This window comes from Nothobranchius furzeri, chromosome 2, assembly GCF_043380555.1.
Source record: "Nothobranchius furzeri strain GRZ-AD chromosome 2, NfurGRZ-RIMD1, whole genome shotgun sequence".
Classification (NCBI taxonomy): domain Eukaryota; kingdom Metazoa; phylum Chordata; class Actinopteri; order Cyprinodontiformes; family Nothobranchiidae; genus Nothobranchius; species Nothobranchius furzeri.
This window is the reverse complement of record NC_091742.1, coordinates 89290281-89314080: the sequence shown is the minus strand read 5'-3', so window position 1 is coordinate 89314080 and position 23800 is coordinate 89290281. Positions and strand designations below refer to the sequence as shown.

At 45.8% G+C, this 23800-nt stretch overlaps 1 protein-coding gene across 3 annotated transcripts in view; it reads left to right on the top strand.

The window, feature by feature from the left end:
• LOC129165079 (gastrula zinc finger protein XlCGF57.1-like) overlaps window positions 1-23800 on the top strand; it is a 43811-nt gene extending 20011 nt beyond the window's left edge. For all 3 annotated transcript variants that reach the window (XM_070548265.1, XM_054747333.2, XM_070548266.1), the window contains one exon: window positions 1-23800. This exon is cut by the window's left edge and continues 14167 nt beyond it. The gene's annotated coding sequence lies outside the window, so the exon portion shown is untranslated.

The window sequence follows — 23800 nt, the reverse complement described above, 5'->3', positions numbered from 1 at the left end:
TGATGCCATGGTGAATGCTGGCGTGACGCCATGACCTTACATTTGACTGTAACTTCCACAAACGGCCTCCGATTTGCCCGAAACTGAATATGGCAATGAACAATCATGCCCTTTAGCCAATGAGGCACAAACGGTTGGTGAATGTTATATAATGTCACCAAAGCTGACCTCAATGGGACTTTTCTGTAGTTGGTCACAGCGCCACCTAGATAACGTTATCCTTCGATAACTTTAAAAAACATGGTAAGAATAGCATTAAAGTTGGTCACTGTCATCACACCACCAGTGTGGTAAAGATAGAGGATTCCCTAGTGGTGAGACATAAAATGTAATGGTGAGCTCAAAGGGGATGCTGAGTCAGGGTGAGGTGCGGACAAGGTGGCCGTTAGCCGTTTCTGGTGTTGGGGTGGTCGACGTTTGTGTTCTGCGGACGTGCCCTGGTGCCCAGGGCTGCCGGCCAGGCCGGAGCGGCGCGGAGCTGCGAGGGCCGAACGACGCTGCTTGCAGCTTTAATTAGGCCCGAGCAGTGAAGCTGCGAAGGCCTATTGTATCTGCTCCGTTTCTTCTTATTAGGCCCGAGCAGTGAAGCTGCGAAGGCCTATTGTATCTGCTCCGTTTCTTCTTATTAGGCCCGAGCAGTGAAGCTGCGAAGGCCTATTGTATCTGCTCCGTTTATTATTACGCTTTCTTTCTTTCTTTTTTCTTCCGCGTCTTTGACTGGCCTTTAGGGGGTCTTAGCATATCCAAAAAGTCACCAAATTCTGGCCCAATATAGAAAGTGCGTGAAATTTACGTATTTCACTGGCGATGTGAAAGTTCATAAAAAAATGGCTGAACAGCGCCCCCTAGAAAGTGAAAAATACCCCTCTCCATAAAGCTTAGTTTATCGTACAGTTATGAAATTTGGTACACTTGTAGAACTCAACAATATGCACAGAAAAGCCTCTTGCATCCATGGTCAATATCAAACAGGAAGTCGGCCATTTTGGACTAAAGTGGCCATTTTGACCCTGTTTCGGCCATTTCTTGGGTCTATATTTGGTTGAACAGTTTGGTCATTTTTCGCACGATCGTCTCAAAAATAGTGTGCGATCGAACAGAAGCGACAGACGATTAAAATGAGACAATAAAATTGACTTTTCGTAAATACTGAAGGGGCGGGACCAGGCCTCAAAGTTCGAGCACTCGCCAAAAAAATTCAAATTGCTATAATTTCATAAATGAAAGAATTACAGATAAAGTAACTTTCTATGGACAATCATCATCGCCCCCCGAAGACAAATGAATGGTCGATTGATGATGTCACATAAGCCCCGCCCCTTCAGGACTTAAAAGGTCAAGTTTTACTAGGAAATTTTCCAAAATTCGCCCTTTCGAATAATCATCCTAAATTTGTATCAGGTAACTGAAGACAAGTTGGGGTTGCTTGGCGTCACTTTATGGGAGTTTTCTGGAGAAGGCGGGGCTGTGGCGGCGCGGCGAACTCAGGCGTACCGCTTAGGCCTTACGTTTGCCTCCCATTTCGTCATTTCTAGAGATATCGCCACGAAACTTCTTGTGAGTGATCCTAGTCCGGCCCCCAAAAAAATCTGATGTGAAATTCCGGTGGGCGTGGTCTATTTTCTGAAATAGCGCCCCCTAGGACCATTAAAACTGACAGCCCCAAGCCATGCTTTGACTGAGGATTACGAAATGTGGTACACTAATGTGGTGTCTCAGGACCTACAAAAAAGTTTCTTGGAGCCAAGTGCAAAGTCGCACAGGAAGTCGGCCATTTTGGTCCAAGTGCGCGATTTAGTGGTTTTCGCACACGTTGTTTGGAGAGTGATGCTCCGTCGCCCTTTTCACCAATCGCCTTCACACTTCTGCTATATACTCTTAAGACATAGATGAAAAAATTCAACCGTCGGATTTTAAATAAGTATAGAGGTGTGGGCGTGGCTAAGCCTCAAACTCTGACCTGTCGCCACGCCACTCTTTTTTTCACAGCTCCCTATTGGACTCCTTTTATCCAATCACCACCAAACAGTGGCAAATAGCAGCAGACAAGTTAAGGTCACTTCGTCTATAGTACTGGCAGGTTTCGAATAAAGGCGGAGCTTTGGGAGCATGGCGAAATTCACCATCACGCCATGGAAATACGTTTGTCTCTCATTTCTTCAATCATTGTGACATTGCCACACAATTTCTGATGAGTGATCCTACTCTGACCCCTAATATAACTGGACAGCTGAAGTTTGTGGGCGTGGCCTATTTTCCGAAACAGTGCCCCCTAGGACCATTAAAACAGTCAGCCCCAAGCCATGCTTTGACTGAGGATCACACAATTTGGCACACTAATGTAGTGTCTCAGGACCTACAAAAAAGTCTCTTGGAGCCAAGCGCAATGTCGCACAGGAGGTCGGCCATTTTGGTGCAATTACTCAATTTAGTGGTTTTCGCACACGTTATTAGGAGAATTATATCTCCTCGCCCTTTCCACCGATCACCTTCAAACTTCTGCTATATACTCTTAAGACATAGAGGAAAAAATTCAACCGTCGGATTTTAAATAAGTATAAAGGTATGGGCGTGGCTAAGCCTCAAACTTTGACCAGTCGCCATTACTTTATTTGACTTAACAACTCCCATGTGCATGATCAGATCAATTTCATACTTTGTCTGTGTGATCACTGACCACATCTGAAGACAGTGACAATGTGGACAGCTGACATCACCTAAGCCCCGCCCCCTGACTACAGGAAGTCTATTGTTTTATGGTGAACTTCCCATATTTGTCCCCTCTAATTTAGTCAAGATGACACTAAGGTCATGCACTGTCTTCATGATGTTGTAATGACCATTCAGATCTGATAGCTTTTCAGAAAGTGAGGGGCTTTGATGCCATGGCGATTTCTGGCGTGATGCTGTGACCTTACGTTTGACTGTAACTTCCACAAACAGCCTCCGATTTGCCCGAGACTGAACATCACATCACCAGTGTGGTAAAGATAGAGTATCTCCTAGGGGTGAGACATGTAATGGTGGGCTCAGAAGGGATGCTGAGTCAGGGTGAGGTGTGGACGAGGAGGCCTTTCACGGTTTCCGGTGTTGGGGTGGCTGACTTTCTGTTCCGCCAGGCATGCCCTGGTGCCCTCGGCTGCCGGCCAGGATGGAAAAGCGCGGAGCCGGGTTTGGAGAGCGTCGGGGATGGAGCGGAGGGGGTGCGGACAGAGGGCGAGCAGCTTCGCTGCGAGGGCCGAACGACGCTGCTTGCAGCTTTAATTATTATTCTTTTTTCTTCCGCGTCTTTGGGTGGCCTTTAGGGGGTCTTAGCATATCCAAAAAGTCACCAAATTCTGGCTCAATATAGAAAGTGCGTGAAATTTACGTATTTCACTGGCGATGTGAAAGTTCATAAAAAAGTGGCTCGACAGTGCCCCCTAGAAAGTGAAAAATACCCCTCTCCATAAAGCTTAGTTTATCGTACAGTTATGAAATTTGGTATACTGATAATACTCAACAGTCCGCACAGAAAAGCCTCTTGCAACCATGGTCAATATAAAACAGGAAGTCGGCCATTTTGGGTTGAAATGAGGATTTTTAGCCGTTTTGGCCAATTCTAGGGTCTATATTTGGTTGAACAGTTTGGTCATTTTTCGCACCATCGTCTCAAAAATAGTGCGAGATCGAACAGAAGCGATGGACGATTCAAATGAGACAATAAAATTGACTTTTCGTAAATACTGAAGGGGCGGGGCCAGGCCTCAAAGTTCGAGCACTCGCCAAAAAAATTCAAATTGCTATAATTTCACAAATGAAAGAATTACAGTTAAAACAATTTCTAAGGACAATTGCCATCGCCCCCCGAAGACAAATGAATGGTTGATAGATGATGTCACACAAGCCCCGCCCCCTCAGGACTTAAAAGGTCAAGTTTTACTGGGAAATTTTCCAAAATTCGCCCTTTCAAATAATCACCCCAAATTTGTAGCAGGTAACTGAAGACAAGTTGGGGTTGCTTGGCGTCACTTTATGGGAGTTTTCTGCAGAAGGCGGGGCTGTGGCGGCGCGGCGAAGTCAGGCGTACCGCTTAGGCCTTACGTTTGCCTCCCATTTCGTCATTTCTAAAGATATCGCCACAAAACTTCTTGGGAGTGATCCTAGTCCTGCCCCCCAAAAAATGTGATGTGAAAATCCTGTGGGCGTGGCCTATTTTCTGAAATAGCGCCCTCTAGGACCATTAAAACTGTCAGCCCCAAGCCAGACTTTGACTGAGGATTACGAAATTTGGTACACTAATGTGGTGTCTCAGGACCTACAAAAAAGTCTCTTGGAGCCAAGCACCAAGTCGCACAGGAAGTCGGCCATTTTGGTCCAAGTACTCGATTTAGTGGTTTTCGCACACGTTGTTTGGAGAGTGTTGCACCATCGCCCTTTTCACCAATCACCTTCAAACATCTGCTATACACTCTTAAGACATAGATGAAAAAATTCAACCGTCGGATTTTAAATAAGTATAAAGGTGTGGGCGTGGCTAAGCCTCAAACTTTGACCTGTCGCCACGCCACTCTTTTTTTCACAGCTCCCTATTGGACTCCTTTTAACCAATCACCAGCAATCACTGGCAAATAGCAGCAGACAAGTTGAGGTCACTTGGTTTATAGTACTGGCAGGTTTCGAATAAAGGCGGGGCTTTGGGAGCATGGCGAAATTCACCATCACGCCATGGAAATACGTTTGTCTCTCATTTCTTCAATCATTGTGACATCGCCACACAATTTCTGATGAGTGATCCTACTCTGACCCATAATAGAAATGGACAGCTGAAGTTTGTGGGCGTGGCCTATTTTCTGAAATAACGCCCCCTAGGACCATTAAAACTGTCAGCCCCAAGCCATGCTTTCACTGAGGAACACGAAATTTGGCACACTAATGTGGTGTCTCAGGACCTACAAAAAAGTCTCTTGGAGCTAAGTGCAAAGTCGCACAGGAAGTCGGCCATTTTGGTCCAAGTACTCGATTTAGTGGTTTTCGCACACGTTGTTTGGAGAGTGTTGCACCATCGCCCTTTTCACCAATCGCCTTCAAACTTCTGCTACATACTCTTAAGACAAAGGGGGAAAAATTCAACCATCGGATTTCAAATAAGTATAAAGGTGTGGGCGTGGCTAAGCCTCAAACTTTGACCTTTCGCCATTACATTCCTTGACTTAACAACTCCCATGTGCATGATCAGATCTATATCAAACTGTGTCTGTGTGATCATTGACCACATCTCAAGACAATGACAATGTGGACAGCTGACATCACCTAAGCCCCGCCCCCTGACTACAGGAAGTCGATTTTTTCATGGTGAAATGCCCATATTTGTCCCCTCTAATTTAGTGAACATGACACTAAGGTCATGCACTGTCTTCATGATGTTGTAATGACCATTCAGATCTGCTAGCTTTTCAGAAAGGGAGGGGATTTGATGCCATGGCGAATTCTGGCGTGACGCTGTGACCTTACATTTGACTGTAACTTCCACAAACAGCCTCCGATTTGCCCGAGACTGAACATCACATCACCAGTGTGGTAAAGATAGAGTATCTCCTAGTGGTGAGACGTGTAATGGTGGGCTCAGAGGGGATGCTGCGTCAGGGTGAGGTGTGGACGAGGAGGCCGTTCACGGTTTCTGGTGTCGGGGTGGTTGACTTTCTGCTCTGCCAGACGTGACCTGGTGCCCCCGGCTGCCGGACAGGATGGAGAAGCGCGGAGCTGGGTTTGGAGAGGGTCGGGGATGGAGCGGAGGGGGTGCGGAAGGAGGGCGAGCAGCTTCGCTGCGAGGGCCGAACGACGCTGCTTGCAGCTTTAATTAGGCCCGAGCAGTGAAGCTGCGAAGGCCTATTGTATCTGCTCCGTTTATTATTATTATTTATTATTATTATTATTATTTTTTTTCTTCCGCGTCTTTGGGTGGCCTTTAGGGGGTCTTAGCATATCCAAAAACTCACCAAATTCTGGCCCAATATAGAAAGTGCGTGAAATTTACGTATTTCACTGGCGATATGAAAGTTCATAAAAAAGTGGCTGAACAGCGCCCTCTAGAAAGTGAAAAAAACCCCTCTCCATAAAGCTTAGTTTATCGTACAGTTATGAAATTTGGTTTACTTGTAGTACTCAACAGTCCGCACAGAAAAGTCTCTTGCAACCATGATCAATATCAAACAGGAAGTCGGCCATTTTGGGTTGAAATGGAGATTTTTAGCCGTTTTGGCCATTTCTAGGGTCTACATTTGGTTGAACAGTTTGGTCATTTTTCGCACGATTGTCTCAAAAATAGTGTACTATCGAACAGAAGCGATGGACGGTTCAAATGAGAAAATAAAATTGACTTTTCGTAAATACTGAAGGGGCGGGGCCAGACCTCAAAGTTCGAGCACTCGCCAAAAAAATTCAAATTGCTATAATTTCATAAATGAAAGAATTAGAGTTAAAGTAACTTTCTATGGATAATTGTCATCGCCCCCCGAAGACAAATGAATGGTCGATTGATGATGTCACACAAGCCCCGCCCCCTCAGGACTTAAAAGGTCAAGTTTTACTGGGAAATTTTCCAAAATTCGCCCTTTCGAATAATCAGCCCAAATTTGTAGCAGTTAACTGAAGAGAAGGTGCCGTTGCTTGGCGTCACTTTATGGGTGTTTTCTGCAGAAGGCGGGGCAGTGGCGGCGCGGCGAAGTCAGGAGTACCGCTTAGGCCTTACGTTTGCCTCCCATTTCGTCATTTCTAGAGATATCGCCACGACACTTCTTGGGAGACATCCTAGTCCGGCCCCCAAAAGAATCTGATGTGAACATCTGGTGGGCGTGGCCTATTTTCTGAAATAGCGCCCCCTAGGACCATTAAAACTGTCAGCCCCAAGCCATGCTTTGACTGAGGAGTATGAGATTTGGTACACTAATGTGGTGTCTCAGGACCTACAAAAATGTCTCTTGGAGCCAAGTGCAAAGTCGCACAGGAAGTCGGCCATTTTGGTCCAAGTACTCGATTTAGTGGTTTTTGCACACGTTGTTTGGAGAGCGATGCTCCATCACCCTTTTCACCAATCACCTTCAAACATCTGCAATACACTCTTAAGACATAGAAGAAAAAATTCAACCGTCGGATTTTAAATAAGTATAAAGGTGTGGGCGTGGCTAAGCCTCAAACTTTGACTTGTCGCCACGCCACTCTTTTTTTCACAGCTCCCTATTGGACTCCTTTTACTCAATCACCAGCAATCACTGGCACATAGCAGCAGACAAGTTGAGGTCACTTGGTGTATAGTACTGGCAGGTTTCGAATAAAGGCGGGGCTTTGGGAGCATGGCGAAATTCGCCATCACGCCATGGAAATACGTTTGTCTCTCATTTCTTCAATCATTGTGACATCGCCACACAATTTCTGATGAGTGATCCTACTCTGACCCCTAATAGAAAAGGACAGCTGAAGTTTGTGGGCGTGGCCTATTTTCTGAAATAGCGCCCCCTATGACCATTAAAACTGTCAGCCCCAAGCCATGCTTTGACTGAGGAACACGAAATTTGGCACACTAATGTGGTGTCTCAGGACCTACAAAAAAGTCTCTTGGAGCTAAGTGCAAAGTCGCACAGGAAGTCGGCCATTTTGGTCCAAGTACTCGATTTAGTGGTTTTCGCACACATTGTTTGGAGAGTGTTGCACCATCGCCCTTTTCACCAATCGCCTTCAAACTTCTGCTACATACTCTTAAGACAAAGGGGGAAAAATTCAACCATCGGATTTCAAATAAGTATAAAGGTGTGGGCGTGGCTAAGCCTCAAACTTTGACCTTTCGCCATTACATTCCTTGACTTAACAACTCCCATGTGCATGATCAGATCTATATCAAACTGTGTCTGTGTGATCATTGACCACAACTCAAGACAATGACAATGTGGACAGCTGACATCACCTAAGCCCCGCCCCCTGACTACAGGAAGTCGATTTTTTCATGGTGAAATGCCCATATTTGTCCCCTCTAATTTAGTGAACATGACACTAAGGTCATGCACTGTCTTCATGATGTTGTAATGACCATTCAGATCTGCTAGCTTTTCAGAAAGGGAGGGGATTTGATGCCATGGCGAATTCTGGCGTGACGCTGTGACCTTACGTTTGACTGTAACTTCCACAAACAGCCTCCGATTTGCCCGAGACTGAACATCACATCACCAGTGTGGTAAAGATAGAGTATCTCCTAGTGGTGAGACGTGTAATGGTGGGCTCAGAGGGGATGCTGAGTCAGGGTGAGGTGTGGACGAGGAGGCCGTTCACGGTTTCTGGTGTCGGGTTGGTTGACTTTCTGTTCTGCCAGACGTGCCCTGGTGCCCCCGGCTGCCGGACAGGATGGAGAAGCGCGGAGCTGGGTTTGGAGAGGGTCGGGGATGGAGGGTAGGGGGTGCGGAAGGAGGGCGAGCAGCTTCGCTGCGAGGGCCGAACGACGCTGCTTGCAGCTTTAATTAGGCCCGAGCAGTGAAGCTGCGAAGGCCTATTGTATCTGCTCCGTTTCTTCTTATTATTATTCTTTTTTCTTCCGCGTCTTTGAATGGCCTTTAGGGGGTCTTAGCATATCCAAAAAGTCACCAAATTCTGGCCCAATATAGAAAGTGCGTGAAATTTACGTATTTCACTGGCGATGTGAAAGTTCGTCAAAAAGTGACTGAACAGCGCCCCCTAGAAAGTGAAAAATACCCCTCTCCATAAAGCTTAGTTTATCGTACAGTTATGAAATTTGGTATACTTGTAGTACTCAACAGTCCGCACAGAAAAGTCTCTTGCAACCATGGTCAATATCAAACAGGAAGTCGGCCATTTTGGAGTAAAGTGGCCATTTTGACCCCGTTTTGGCCATTTCTAGGGTCTATATTTGGTTGAACAGTTTGGTCATTTTTCGCACCATCATCTCAAAAATTGTGCGAGATCGAACAGAATCGATGGACGATTCAAATGAGACAATAAAATTGACTTTTCGTAAATACTGAAGGGGCGGGGCCAGGCCTCAAAGTTCGAACACTCGCCAAAAAAATTCAAATTGCTATAATTTCATAAATGAAAGAATTACGGTTAAAGAAATGTTCTGTGGACAATTGTCATCGCCCTCCGAAGACAAATGAATGGTCGATTGATGATGTCACATAAGCCCCGCCCCCTCAGGACTTAAAAGGTCAAGTTTTACTGGGAAATTTTCCAAAATTCGCCCTTTCCAATAATCACCCCAAATTTGTAGCGGGTAACTGAAGACAAGTTGGGGTTGCTTGGCTTCACTTTATGGGAGTTTTCTGCAGAAGGCGGGGCTGTGGCGGCACGGCGAATTCAGGCGTACCACTTAGGCCTTACGTTTGCCTCCCATTTCGTCATTTCTAGAGATATCGCCACGAAGCTTCTTGTGAGTGATCCTAGTCTGGCCCCCCAAAAGATCTGATGTGAAATTCCGGTGGGCGTGGTCTATTTTCTGAAATAGCGCCCCCTAGGACCATTAAAACTGACAGCCCCAAGCCATGCTTTGACTGAGGATTACGAAATTTGGTACACTAATGTGGTGTCTCAGGACCTACAAAAAAGTCTCTTGGAGCCAAGTGCATTGTCGCACAGGAAGTCGGCCATTTTGGTCCAAGTGCGCAATTTAGTGGTTTTCGCACACGTTGTTTGGAGAGTGATGCTCCGTCGCCCTTTTCACCAATTGCCTTCACACTTCGGCTACATACTCTTAACACATAGATGAAAAAATTCAACCGTCGGATTTTAAATAAGTATAAAGGTGTGGGCGTGGCTAAGCCTCAAACTTTGACCTGTCGCCACGCCACTCTTTTTTTTCACAGCTCCCTATTGGACTCCTTTTAACCAATCACCACCAAACAGTGGCGAATAGCAGCAGACAAGTTGAGGTCACTTGGTCTATAGTACTGGCAGGTTTCGAATAAAGGCGGGGCTTTGGAAGAATGGCGAAATTCGCCATCACGACATGGAAATACGTTTGTCTCTCATTTCTTCAGTCATTGTGACATCGCCATACAAGTTCTGATGAGTGATCCTACTCTGACCCCTAATAGAATTGGACAGCTGAAGTTTGTGGGCGTGGCCTATTTTCTGAAACAGCGCCCCCTAGGACCATTAAAACAGTCAGCCCCAAGCCATGCTTTGACTGAGGATCACAAAATTTGGCACACTAATGTAGTGTACCAGGACCTACAAAAAAGTCTCTTGGAGCCAAGCACAATGTCGCACAGGAGGTCGGCCATTTTGGTCCAAGTACTCAATTTAGTGGTTTTCGCACACGTTATTAGGAGAATGATATCTCCTCGCCCTTTCCACCGATCACCTTCAAACCTCTGCTATATACTCTTAAGACATAGAGGAAAAAATTCAACCGTCGGATTTTAAATAAGTATAAAGGTGTGGGCGTGGCTAAGCCTCAAACTTTGACCAGTCGCCATTACCTTATTTGACTTAACAACTCCCATGTGCATGATCAGATCAATTTCATACTTTGTCTGTGTGATCACTGACCACATCTGAAGACAGTGACAATGTGGACAGCTGACATCACCTAAGCCCCGCCCCCTGACTACAGGAAGTCAACTGTTTTATGGTGAAATGCCCATATTTGTTCCCTCTAATTTAGTCAAGATGACACTAAGGTCATGCACTGTCTTCATGATGTTGTAATGACCATTCAGATCTGATAGCTTTTCAGAAAGGCAGGGGCTTTGATGCCATGGCGATTTCTGACGTGACACTGTGACCTTACGTTTGACTGTAACTTCCACAAACAGCCTCCGACTTGCCCGAGACTGAACATCGCATCACCAGTGTGGTAAAGATAGAGTATCTCCTAGTGGTGAGACGTGTAATGGTGGGCTCAGAGGGGATGCTGAGTCAGGGTAAGGTGTGGACGAGGAGGCCGTTCACGGTTTCTGGTGTCGGGGTGGTTGACTTTCTGTTCCGCCAGACGTTCCCTGGTGCCCCCGGCTGCCGGCCAGGACGGAGAAGCGCGGAGCTGGGTTTGGAGAGCGTCGGGGATGGAGCGGAGGGGGTGCGGAAGGAGGGCGAGCAGCTTCGCTGCGAGGGCCGAACGACGCTGCTTGCAGCTTTAATTAGGCCCGAGCAGCGAAGCGCTGCGAAGGCCTATTGTATCTGCTCCGTTTATTATTTTTTTTTTTCTTTCTTTTTCTTCCGCGTCTTTGGACGGCCTTTAGGGGGTCTTAGCATATCCAAAAACTCACCAAATTCTGGCCCAATATAGAAAGTGCGTGAAATTTACGTATTTCAATGGCAACGTGAAAGTTGGTAAAAAAATGTTTCAACAGCGCCCCCTGGAAAATTAAAAATACCCCTCCGCTTTGACCTTTTTTCATAGTAGAGTTATGAAATTTGCTACACTTGTAGAACTCAACAATACGCACAGAAAAGCCTCTTGCACCCATGGTCAATATCAAACAGAAAGTCGGCCATTTTGGACTAAAGTGGCCATTTTGACCACGTTTTGGCCATTTCTAGGGTCTATATTTGGTTGAACAGTTTGGTCATTTTTCGCACGATCGTCTCAAAAATAGTGTGCGATCGAACAGAAGCGATGGACGATTAAAATGAGACAATAAAATTGACTTTTCGTAAATACTGAAGGGGCGGGACCAGGCCTCAAAGTTCAAGCACTCGCCAAAAAAATTCAAATTGCTATAATTTCATAAATGAAAGAATTACAGTTAAAGTAACTTTCTATGGACAATCGGCATCGCCCCACGAAGACAAATGAATGGTCGATTGATGATGTCACATAAGCCCCGCCCCCTCAGGACTTAAAAGGTCAAGTTTTACTGGGAAATTTTCAAAAATTCGCCCTTTCAAATAATCATCCCAAATTTGTAGCAGGTAACTGAAGACAAGTTGGGGTTGCTTGGCGTCACTTTATGGGAGTTTTCTGCAGAAGGCGGGGCTGTGACGGCGCGGCGAAGTCAGGCGTACCGATGTGGCCTTACGTTTGCCTCCCATTTCGCCATTTCTAGAGATATCGCCACAAAACCTCTTGGGAGTGATCCTAGTTCGGCCCCCCACAAAATGTGATGTGAACATCCGGTGGGCGTGGCCTATTTTCTGAAATAGCGCCCCCTAGGACCATTAAAACTGTCAGCCCCAAGCCATGCTTTGACTGAGGAGTACAAAATTTGGTACACTAATGTGGTGTCTCAGGACCTAGAAAAAAGTCTCTTGGAGCCAAGTGCAAAGTCGCACAGGAAGTCGGCCATTTTGGTCCAAGGACTCGATTTAGTGGTATTCGCACACGTTGTTTGGAGAGTGTTGCACCATTGCCCTTTTCATCAATCGCCTTCAACCATCTGCTATATACTCTTAAGACATAGATGAAAAAATTCAACCGTCGGATTTTATATAAGTATAAAGGTGTGGGCGTGGCTAAGCCTCAAACTTTGACCTGTCGCCACGCCACTCTTTTTTTCACAGCTCCCTATCGGACTCCTTTTAACCAATCACCAGCAATCACTGTCAAATGGCAGCAGACAAGTTGAGGTCACTTGATCTATAGTACTGGCAGGTTTCGAATAAAGGCGGGGCTTTGGGAGCATGGCGAAATTCGCCATCACGCCATGGAAATACGTTTGTCTCTCATTTCTTCAATCATTGTGACATCGCCACACAATTTCTGATGAGTGATCCTACTCTGACCCCTAATAGAACTGCACAGCTGAAGTTTGTGGGCGTGGCCTATTTAATGAAATAGCGCCCCCTAGGACCATTAAAACTGTCAGCCCCAAGCCATGCTTTGACTGTGGATTACGAAATTTGATACACTAATGTGGGGTCTCAGGACCTACAAAAAAGTCTCTTGGAGCCAAGTGCAAAGTCGCGCAGGAAGTCGGCCATTTTGGTCCAAGTACTCGATTTAGTGGTATTCGCACACGTTGTTTGGAGAGTGTTGCACCATTGCCCTTTTCACCAATCGCCTTCAAACATCTGCTATATACTCTTAAGACATAGATGAAAAAATTCAACCGTCGGATTTTATATAAGTATAAAGGTGTGGGCGTGGCTAAGCCTCAAACTTTGACCTGTCGCCACGCCACTCTTTTTTTCACAGCTCCCTATTGGACTCCTTTTAACCAATCACCAGCAATCACTGGCAAATGGCAGCAGACAAGCTGAGGTCACTTGATCTATAGTACTGGCAGGTTTCGAATAAAGGCGGGGCTTTGGGAGCATGGCGAAATTCGCCATCACGCCATGAAAATACGTTTGTCTCTCATTTCTTCAATCATTGTGACATCACAACAAAATGTCTGATGAGTGATCCTAGTCTGACCCCCAATAGAAATGGACAGCTGAAGTTTGTGGGCGTGGCCTATTTTCTTAAATAGCGCCCCCTAGGACCATTAAAACTGTCAGCCCCAAGCCATGCTTTGACTGAGGATTACGAAATTTGATACACTAATGTGGGGTCTCAGGACCTACAAAAAAGTCTCTTGGAGCCATGTGCAAAGTCGCACAGGAAGTCAGCCATTTTGGTCCAAGTACTCGATTTAGTGGTTTTCGCACACGTTGTTTGGAGAGTGTTGCACCATCGCCCTTTTCACCAATCGCCTTCAAACTTCTGCTATATACTCTTAAGACAAAGGGAGAAAAATTCAACCATCGGATTTTATATAAGTATAAAAGTGTGGGCGTGGCTAAGCCTCAAACTTTGACCTTTCGCCATTACATTACTTGACTTAACTCCCATCTGCATGATCAGATCTATATCAAACTGTGTCTGTGTGATCATTAACCACATCTCAAGACAATGACAATGTGGACAGCTGACATCACCTAAGCCCCGCCCCCTGACTACAGGAAGTCTATTTTTTATGGTGAAATGCCCATATTTGTCCCCTCTAATTTAGTCAACATGACACTAAGGTCATGCACTGTCTTCATGATGTTGTAATGACCATTCAGATCTGCTAGCTTTTCAGAAAGGGAGGGGCTTTGATGCCATGGCGATTTCTTACTCTGACCCCTAATAGAATTGGACAGCTGAAGTTTGTGGGCGTGGCCTTTTTTCTGAAATAGCGCCCCCCTAGGACCATTAAAACTATCAGCCCCAAGCCATGCTTTGACTGAGGATCACGAAATTTGGCACACTAATGTAGTGTCTCAAGACCTACAAAAAAGTCTCTTGGAGCCAAGTACAATGTCGCACAGGAGGTCGGCCATTTTTGTCCAAGTACTCGATTTAGTGGTTTTCGCACACGTTATTAGGAGAATGATGTCTCGTCGTCCTTTCCACCGATCACCTTCAAACTCCTGCTATATACTCTTAAGACATAGAGGAAAAAATTCAACCGTTGGATTTTAAATAAGTATAAAGGTGTGGGCGTGGCTAAGCCTCAAACTTTGACCAGTCGCCATTATGTTACTTGACTTAATAACTCCCATGTGCATGATCAGATCAATTTCAAATTTTGTCTGTGTGATCACTGACCCCATCTGAAGACAGTGACAATGTGGACAGCTGACATCACCTAAGCCCGCCCCATGACTACAGGAAGTCTACTGTTTTATGGTGAAATGTCCATATTTGTCCCCTCTAATTTAGTCAAGATGACACTAAGGTCATGCACTGTCTTCATGATGTTGTAATGACCATTCAGATCTGATACCTTTTCAGAAAGGGGGGGCTTTTATGCCATGGCGATTTCTGGCGTGACGCTGTGACCTTACGTTTGACTGTAACTTCCACAAACAGCCTTCGATATGCTCGAGACTGAACATCACATCACCAGTGTGGTAAAGATAGAGAATCTCCTAGTGGTGAGACGTGTAATGGTGGGCTCAGAGGGGATGCTGAGTCAGGGTGAGGTGTGGACGCGAAGGCCGTTCACGGTTTCTGGTGTCGGGGTGGTTGACTTTCTGTTCTGCCAGACATGCTCTGGTGCCCCCGGCTGCCGGCCAGGATGGAGAAGCGCGGAGCTGGGTTTGGAGAGCGTCGCGGATGGAGCGGAGGGGTTGCGGAAGGAGGGCGAGCAGCTTCGCTGCGAGGGCCGAACGACGCTGCTTGCAGCTTTAATTATTATTCTTTTTTCTTCCGCGTCTTTGAATGGCCTTTAGGGGGTCTTAGCATATCCAAAAAGTCACCAAATTCTGGCCCAATATAGAAAGTGCGTGAAATTTACGTATTTCACTGGCGATGTGAAAGTTCGTCAAAAAGTGACTGAACAGCGCCCCCTAGAAAGTGAAAAATACCCCTCTCCATAAAGCTTAGTTTATCGTACAGTTATGAAATTTGGTATACTTGTAGTACTCAACAGTCCGCACAGAAAAGTCTCTTGCAACCATGGTCAATATCAAACAGGAAGTCGGCCATTTTGGAGTAAAGTGGCCATTTTGACCCCGTTTTGGCCATTTCTAGGGTCTATATTTGGTTGAACAGTTTGGTCATTTTTCGCACCATCGTCTCAAAAATTGTGCGAGATCGAACAGAATCGATGGACGATTCAAATGAGACAATAAAATTGACTTTTCGTAAATACTGAAGGGGCGGGGCCAGGCCTCAAAGTTCGAACACTCGCCAAAAAAATTCAAATTGCTATAATTTCATAAATGAAAGAATTACGGTTAAAGAAATGTTCTGTGGACAATTGTCATTGCCCTCCGAAGACAAATGAATGGTCGATTGATGATGTCACATAAGCCCCGCCCCCTCAGGACTTAAAAGGTCAAGTTTTACTGGGAAATTTTCCAAAATTCGCCCTTTCCAATAATCACCCCAAATTTGTAGCGGGTAACTGAAGACAAGTTGGGGTTGCTTGGCTTCACTTTATGGGAGTTTTCTGCAGAAGGCGGGGCTGTGGCGGCGCGGCGAATTCAGGCGTACCACTTAGGCCTTACGTTTGCCTCCCATTTCGTCATTTCTAGAGATATCGCCACGAAGCTTCTTGTGAGTGATCCTAGTCTGGCCCCCCAAAAGATCTGATGTGAAATTCCGGTGGGCGTGGTCTATTTTCTGAAATAGCGCCCCCTAGGACCATTAAAACTGACAGCCCCAAGCCATGCTTTGACTGAGGATTACGAAATTTGGTACACTAATGTGGTGTCTCAGGACCTACAAAAAAGTCTCTTGGAGCCAAGTGCATTGTCGCACAGGAAGTCGGCCATTTTGGTCCAAGTGCGCAATTTAGTGGTTTTCGCACACGTTGTTTGGAGAGTGATGCTCCGTCGCCCTTTTCACCAATTGCCTTCACACTTCGGCTACATACTCTTAACACATAGATGAAAAAATTCAACCGTCGGATTTTAAATAAGTATAAAGGTGTGGGCGTGGCTAAGCCTCAAACTTTGACCTGTCGCCACGCCACTCTTTTTTTTCACAGCTCCCTATTGGACTCCTTTTAACCAATCACCACCAAACAGTGGCGAATAGCAGCAGACAAGTTGAGGTCACTTGGTCTATAGTACTGGCAGGTTTCGAATAAAGGCGGGGCTTTGGAAGAATGGCGAAATTCGCCATCACGACATGGAAATACGTTTGTCTCTCATTTCTTCAGTCATTGTGACATCGCCATACAAGTTCTGATGAGTGATCCTACTCTGACCCCTAATAGAATTGGACAGCTGAAGTTTGTGGGCGTGGCCTATTTTCTGAAACAGCGCCCCCTAGGACCATTAAAACAGTCAGCCCCAAGCCATGCTTTGACTGAGGATCACAAAATTTGGCACACTAATGTAGTGTACCAGGACCTACAAAAAAGTCTCTTGGAGCCAAGCACAATGTCGCACAGGAGGTCGGCCATTTTGGTCCAAGTACTCAATTTAGTGGTTTTCGCACACGTTATTAGGAGAATGATATCTCCTCGCCCTTTCCACCGATCACCTTCAAACCTCTGCTATATACTCTTAAGACATAGAGGAAAAAATTCAACCGTCGGATTTTAAATAAGTATAAAGGTGTGGGCGTGGCTAAGCCTCAAACTTTGACCAGTCGCCATTACCTTATTTGACTTAACAACTCCCATGTGCATGATCAGATCAATTTCATACTTTGTCTGTGTGATCACTGACCACATCTGAAGACAGTGACAATGTGGACAGCTGACATCACCTAAGCCCCGCCCCCTGACTACAGGAAGTCAACTGTTTTATGGTGAAATGCCCATATTTGTTCCCTCTAATTTAGTCAAGATGACACTAAGGTCATGCACTGTCTTCATGATGTTGTAATGACCATTCAGATCTGATAGCTTTTCAGAAAGGGAGGGGCTTTGATGCCATGGCGATTTCTGGCGTGACGCTGTGACCTTACGTTTGACTGTAACTTCCACAAACAGCCTCCGATTTGCCCGAGACTGAACATCACATCACCAGTGTGGTAAAGATAGAGTATCTCCTAGTGGTGAGACGTGTAATGCTGGGCTCAGAGGGGATGCTGAATCAGGGTGAGGTGTGGACGAGGAGGCCGTTCACGGTTTCTGGTGTCGGGGCGGTTGACTTTCTGTTCTGCCAGACGTGCCCTGGTGCCCCCGGCTGCCGGCCAGGATGGACAAGCGCGGAGCTGGGTTTGGAGAGCGTCGGGGATGGAGCGGAGGGGGTGCGGAAGGAGGGCGAGCAGCTTCGCTGCGAGGGCCGAACGACGCTGCTTGCAGCTTTAATTAGGCCCGAGCAGTGAAGCTGCGAAGGCCTATTGTATCTGCTCCGTTTATTATTATTTTTTTTTTTTTTTTTTTTTTCTTTTTTTTTCTTCCGCGTCTTTGGATGGCCTTTAGGGGGTCTTAGCATATCCAAAAAGTCACCAAATTCTGGCCCAATATAGAAAGTGCGTGAAATTTACGTATTTCACTGGCAACGTGAAAGTTGGTAAAAAATTGTTTCAACAGCGCCCCCTGGAAAATTAAAAATACCCCTCCGCTTTGACCTTTTTTCATAGTAGAGTGATGAAATTTGGTACACTTGTAGAACTCAACAATACGCACAGAAAAGCCTCTTGCACCCATGGTCAATATCAAACAGGAAGTCGGCCATTTTGGACTAAAGTGGCCATTTTGACCCCGTTTTGGCCATTTCTAGGGTCTATATTTGGTTTAACAGTTTGGTCATTTTTCGCACGATCGTCTCAAAAATAGTGTGCGATCGAACAGAAGCGATGGACGATTAAAATGAGACAATAAAATTGACTTTTCGTAAATACTGAAGGGGCGGGACCAGGCCTCAAAGTTCGAGCACTCGCCAAAAAAATTCAAATTGCTATAGATTCATAAATGAAAGAATTACAGTTAAAGAAATGTTCTAAGGACAATCGTCGTCGACCTCCGAAGACAAATGAATGGTCGATTGATGATGTCACATAAGCCCCGCCCCCTCAGGACTTAAAAGGTCAAGATTTACTGGGAAATTTTCCAAAATTCGCCCTTTCCAATAACCACCCCAAATTTGTAGCGGGTAACTGAAGACAAGTTGGGGTTGCTTGGCGTCACTTTATGGGAGTTTTCTCCAGAAGGCGGGGCTGTGGCGGCGCGGCGAAGTCAGGCGTACCGCTTAGGCCTTACGTTTGCCTCCCATTTCGTCATTTCTAGAGATATCGCCACAAAACCTCTTGGGAGTGATCCTAGTTCAGCCCCCCACAAAATGTGATGTGAACATCCGGTGGGCGTGGCCTATTTTCTGAAATAGCGCCCCCTAGGACCATTAAAACTGTCAGCCCCAAGTCATGCTTTGACTGAGGATTATGAAATTTGGCACACTAATGTGGTGTCTCAGGACCTACAAAAAAGTCTCTTGGAGCCAAGTGCAAAGTCGCACAGGAAGTCGGCCATTTTGGTCCAAGTACTCGATTTAGTGGTTTTCGCACACGTTGTTTGGAGAGTGATGCTCCATCGCCCTTTTCACCAATCGCCTTCAAACTTCTGCTATAGACTCTTAAGACATAAAGGAAAAAATTCAACCGTCGGATTTTAAATAAGTATAAAGGTGTGGGCGTGGCTAAGCCTCAAACTTTGACCTGTCACCACGCCACTCTTTTTTTCACAGCTACCTATTGGACTCCTTTTACCCAATCGCCAGCAATCTCTGGCGAATAGCAGCTGACAAGTTGAGGTCACTTAGTCTCCAGTACTGGCAGGTTTTGAAAAAAGGCGGGGCTTTGGGAGCATGGCAAAATTCACCATCACGCCATGGCAATACGTTTGCCTCTCATTTCTTCAATTATCGTGCCATCACCACAAAATGTCTGGTGAGTGATCCTAGTCTGACCCCCAATAGATTTGGACAGCTGTAGTTTGTGGGCGTGGCCTATTTTCTGAAATGGCGCCCTCTAGGACCATTAAAACTGTCAGCCCCTAGCCATGCTTTGACTGAGGATTACGAAATCTGGTACACTAATGTGGTGTCTCCGGTCCTACAAAAAAGTCTCTTGGAGCCAAGTGCAAAGTCGCACAGGAAGTCGGCCATTTTGGTCCAAGTAGTCGATTTAGTGGTTTTCGCACACGTTGTTTGGAGAGTGTTACACCATTGCCCTTTTCACCAATCACCTTCAAACTTCTGCTATAGACTCTTAAGACAAAGGGGAAAAAATTCAACCTACGGATTTTAAATAAGTATAAAGGTGTGGGCGTGGCTAAGCCTCAAACTTTGACCTGTCGCCACGCCACTCTTTTTTTCACAGCTCCCTATTGGACTCCTTTTAACCAATCACCAGCAATCACTGGCAAATAGCAGCAGACAAGTTGAGGTCACTTGGTCTATAGTACTGGCAGCTTTCGAATAAAGGCGGGGCTTTGGGAGCATGGCGAAATTCGCCATCACGCCATGGAAATACGTTTGTCTCTCATTTCTTCAATCATTGTGACATCGCCACACAATTTCTGATGAGTGATCCTACTCTGACCCCTAATAGAATTGGACAGCTGAAGTTTGTGGGCGTGGCCTATTTTCTGAAATAGCGCCCCCTAGGACCATTAAAACTGTCAGCCCCAAGCCGTGCTTTGACTGAGGATCACGAAATTTGGCACACTAATGTAGTGTCTCAGGACCTACAAAAAAGTCTCTTGGAGCCAAGCGCAATGTCGCACAGGAGGTCGGCCATTTTGGTCCAAGTACTCGATTTAGTGGTTTTCGCACACGTTATTAGGAGAATGATGTCTCGTCGCCCTTTCCACCGATCACCTTCAAACTCTTGCTATATACTCTTAAGACATAGAGGAAAAGATTCAACCGTCGGATTTTAAATAAGTATAAAGGTGTGGGCGTGGCTAAGCCTCAAACTTTGACCAGTCGCCATTACGTTACTTGACTCAATAACTCCCTTGTGCATGATCAGATCAATTTCAAACTTTGTCCGTGTGATCACTGACCACATCTGAAGACAGTGACAATGTGGACAGCTGGCATCACCTAAGCCCCGCCCCCTGACTACAGGAAGTCTACTGTTTTATGGTGAAATGCCCATATTTGTCCCCTCTAATTTAGTCAACATGACACTAAGGTCATGCACTGTCTTCATGATGTTCTAATGACTATTCAGATCTGATAGCTTTTCAGAAAGGGAGGAGCTTTGATGCCATGGCGATTTCTGGCGTGACGCTGTGACCTTACGTTTGACTGTAACTTCCACAAACAGCCTCCGATTTGCCAGAGACTGAACATCACATCACCAGTGTGGTAAAGATAGAGTATCTCCTAGTGGTGAGACGTGTAATGCTGGGCTCAGAGGGGATGCTGAATCAGGGTGAGGTGTGGACGAGGAGGCCGTTCACGGTTTCTGGTGTCGGGGTGGTTGACTTTCTGTTCTGCCAGACGTGCCCTGGTGCCCCCGGCTGCCGGCCAGGATGGACAAGCGCGGAGCTGGGTTTGGAGAGCGTCGGGGATGGAGCGGAGGGGGTGCGGAAGGAGGGCGAGCAGCTTCGCTGCGAGGGCCGAACGACGCTGCTTGCAGCTTTAATTTTTCTTTCTTTCTTTTTTTTTCTTTTTTTTTCTTCCGCGTCTTTGGACGGCCTTTAGGGGGTCTTAGCATTTCCAAAAACTCACCAAATTCTGGCCCAATATAGAAAGTGCGTGAAATTTACGTATTTCACTGGCAATGTGAAAGTTGGTATAAAAGTGTTTCAACAGCGCCCCCTGGAAAATTAAAAATACCCCTCCGCATTGACCTTTTTTCATAGTAGAGTGATAAAATTTGGTACACCTGTAGAATTCAACAATACGCACAGAAAAGCCTCTTGCACCCATGGTCAATATCAAACAGGAAGTCGGCCATTTTGGACTAAAGTGGCCATTTTTACCCCATTTTGGCCATTTCTAGGCTCTATATTTGGTTAAACAGTTTGGTCATTTTTCGCACGATTGTCTCAAAAATAATGTGCGATCGAACAGAAGCGATGGATGAATCAAATGAGAAAATAAAATTGACTTTTCGTAAATGCTGAAGGGGCGTGGCCAGGCCTCAAAGTTCGAGCACTCGCCAAAAAAATTCAAATTGCTATAATTTCATAAATGAAAGAATTACAGTTAAAGTCGTTTTCTATGGACAATCGTCATCGCCCCCCGAAGACAAATGAATGGTTGATTGATGATATCACATAAGCCCCGCCCCCTCAGGCCTTAAAAGGTCAAGTTTTTACTGGGAAATTGTCCAAAATTCGCCCTTTCAACTAATCACCCCATATTTGTAGCAGGTAACTGAAGACAAGGTGGGATTGCTTGGCGTCACTTTATGGGAGTTTTCTCCAGAAGGCGGGGCTGTGGCGGTGCGGCGAAGTCAGGCGTACCGATGTGGCCTTACGTTTGCCTCCCATTTCATCATTTCTTGAGATATCGCCACAAAACCTCTTGGGAGTGATCCTAGTCCGGCCCCCCAAAAAATTTGATGTGAACATCCGGTGGGCGTGGCCTATTTTATGAAATAGCGCCACCTAGGATCATTAAAACTGTCAGCCCCAAGCCATGCTTTGACTGAGGATTACGAAATTTGGTACACTAATGTGGTGTCGCAGGACCTACAAAAAAGTCTCTTGGAGCCTAGTGCAAAGTTGCACAGGAAGTCGGCGATTTTGGTCCAAGTACGCGATTTACTGGTTTTCGCACACGTTGTTTTGACAGTGATGCTCCATCGCCCTTTTCACCAATCGCCTTCAAACTTCTTCTATATACTCTTAAGACATAAAGTAAAAAATTCAACCGTCGGATTTTAAATAAGTATAAAGGTGTGGGCGTGGCTAAGCCTCAAACTTTGACCTGTCGCCACGCCACTCTTTTTTTCACAGCTCCCTATTGGACTCCTTTTACCCAATCACCAGCAATCTCTGGCAAATAGCAGCTGACAAGTTGAGGTCACTTGGTCTACAGTACTGGCAGGTTTTGAAAAAAGGCGGGGCTTTGGGAGCATGGTGAAATTCGCCATCACGCCATGGCAATACGTTTGCCTCTCATTTCTTCAATTATCGTGACATCGCCACAAAATGTCTGGTGAGTGATCCTAGTCTGACCCCCAATAGAATTGGGCAGCTGAGATTTGTGGGCGTGGCCTATATTCTGAAATAGCGCCCCCTAGGACCATTAAAACTGTCAGCCCCAAGACAAGGTTTGACTGAGGATTACGAAAATTGGTACACTCATGTAGGGTCTCTGGACCTACAAAAAAGTCTCTTGGAGCCAAGCGCAATTTCGCACAGGAGGTCGGCCATTTTGGTCCAAGTACTCGATTTAGTGGTTTTCGCACACGTTGTTTGGACATTGATGGACCATCGCCCTTTACACCGATCACCTTCAAACTTATGCTATGTACTTTTAAGTCAAAGGGGAAAAAATTCAACCGTCGGATTTTAAATAAGTATAAAGGTGTGGGCGTGGCTAAGCCTCAAACTTTGACCTTTCGCCATGACATTACTTGACTTAATAACTCCCATGTGCATGATCAGATCTAATTCAAACTTTGTCTGTGTGATCACTGACCACATCTCAAGACAACGACAATGTGGACAGCTGACATCACCTAAGCCCCGCCCCCTGACAACAGGAAGTCTATTGTTTTATGGTGAAATGCCCATATTTGTCCCCTCTAATTTAGTGAAAATGACACTCAGGTCATACAGTGTCTTCATGATGTTTTAATGACAATTCAGATCTGATAGCTTTCCAGAAAGGGAGGGGTTTTGATGCCATGGTGAATGCTGGCGTGACGCCATGACCTTACATTTGACTGTAACTTCCACAAACGGCCTCCGATTTGCCCGAAACTGAATATGGCAATGAACAATCATGCCCTTTAGCCAATGAGGCACAAACGGTTGGTGAATGTTATATAATGTCACCAAAGCTGACCTCAATGGGACTTTTCTGTAGTTGGTCACAGCGCCACCTAGATAACGTTATCCTTCGATAACTTTAAAAAACATGGTCAGAATAGCATTAAAGTTGGTCACTGTCATCACACCACCAGTGTGGTAAAGATAGAGGATTCCCTAGTGGTGAGACATAAAATATAATGGAGGGCTCAAAGGGGATGCTGAGTCAGGGTGAGGTGCGGACAAGGTGGCCGTTAGCAGTTTCTGGTGTTGGGGTGGTCGACGTTTGTGTTCTGCGGACGTGCCCTGGTGCCCCGGGCTGCTGGCCAGGCCGGAGCGGCGCGGAGCTGCGAGGGCCGAACGACGCTGCTTGCAGCTTTAATTTCTAAATTGTATTTTCTCCCATGTTGATTTTAATGTTCTTGCTATTCTTACTAAGGTACTACATTGAATTGCCTCTGCGTATCAAATGTGCAATATAAATAAAGCTACCTTGCGTTGTCTAGTGTTTTGTA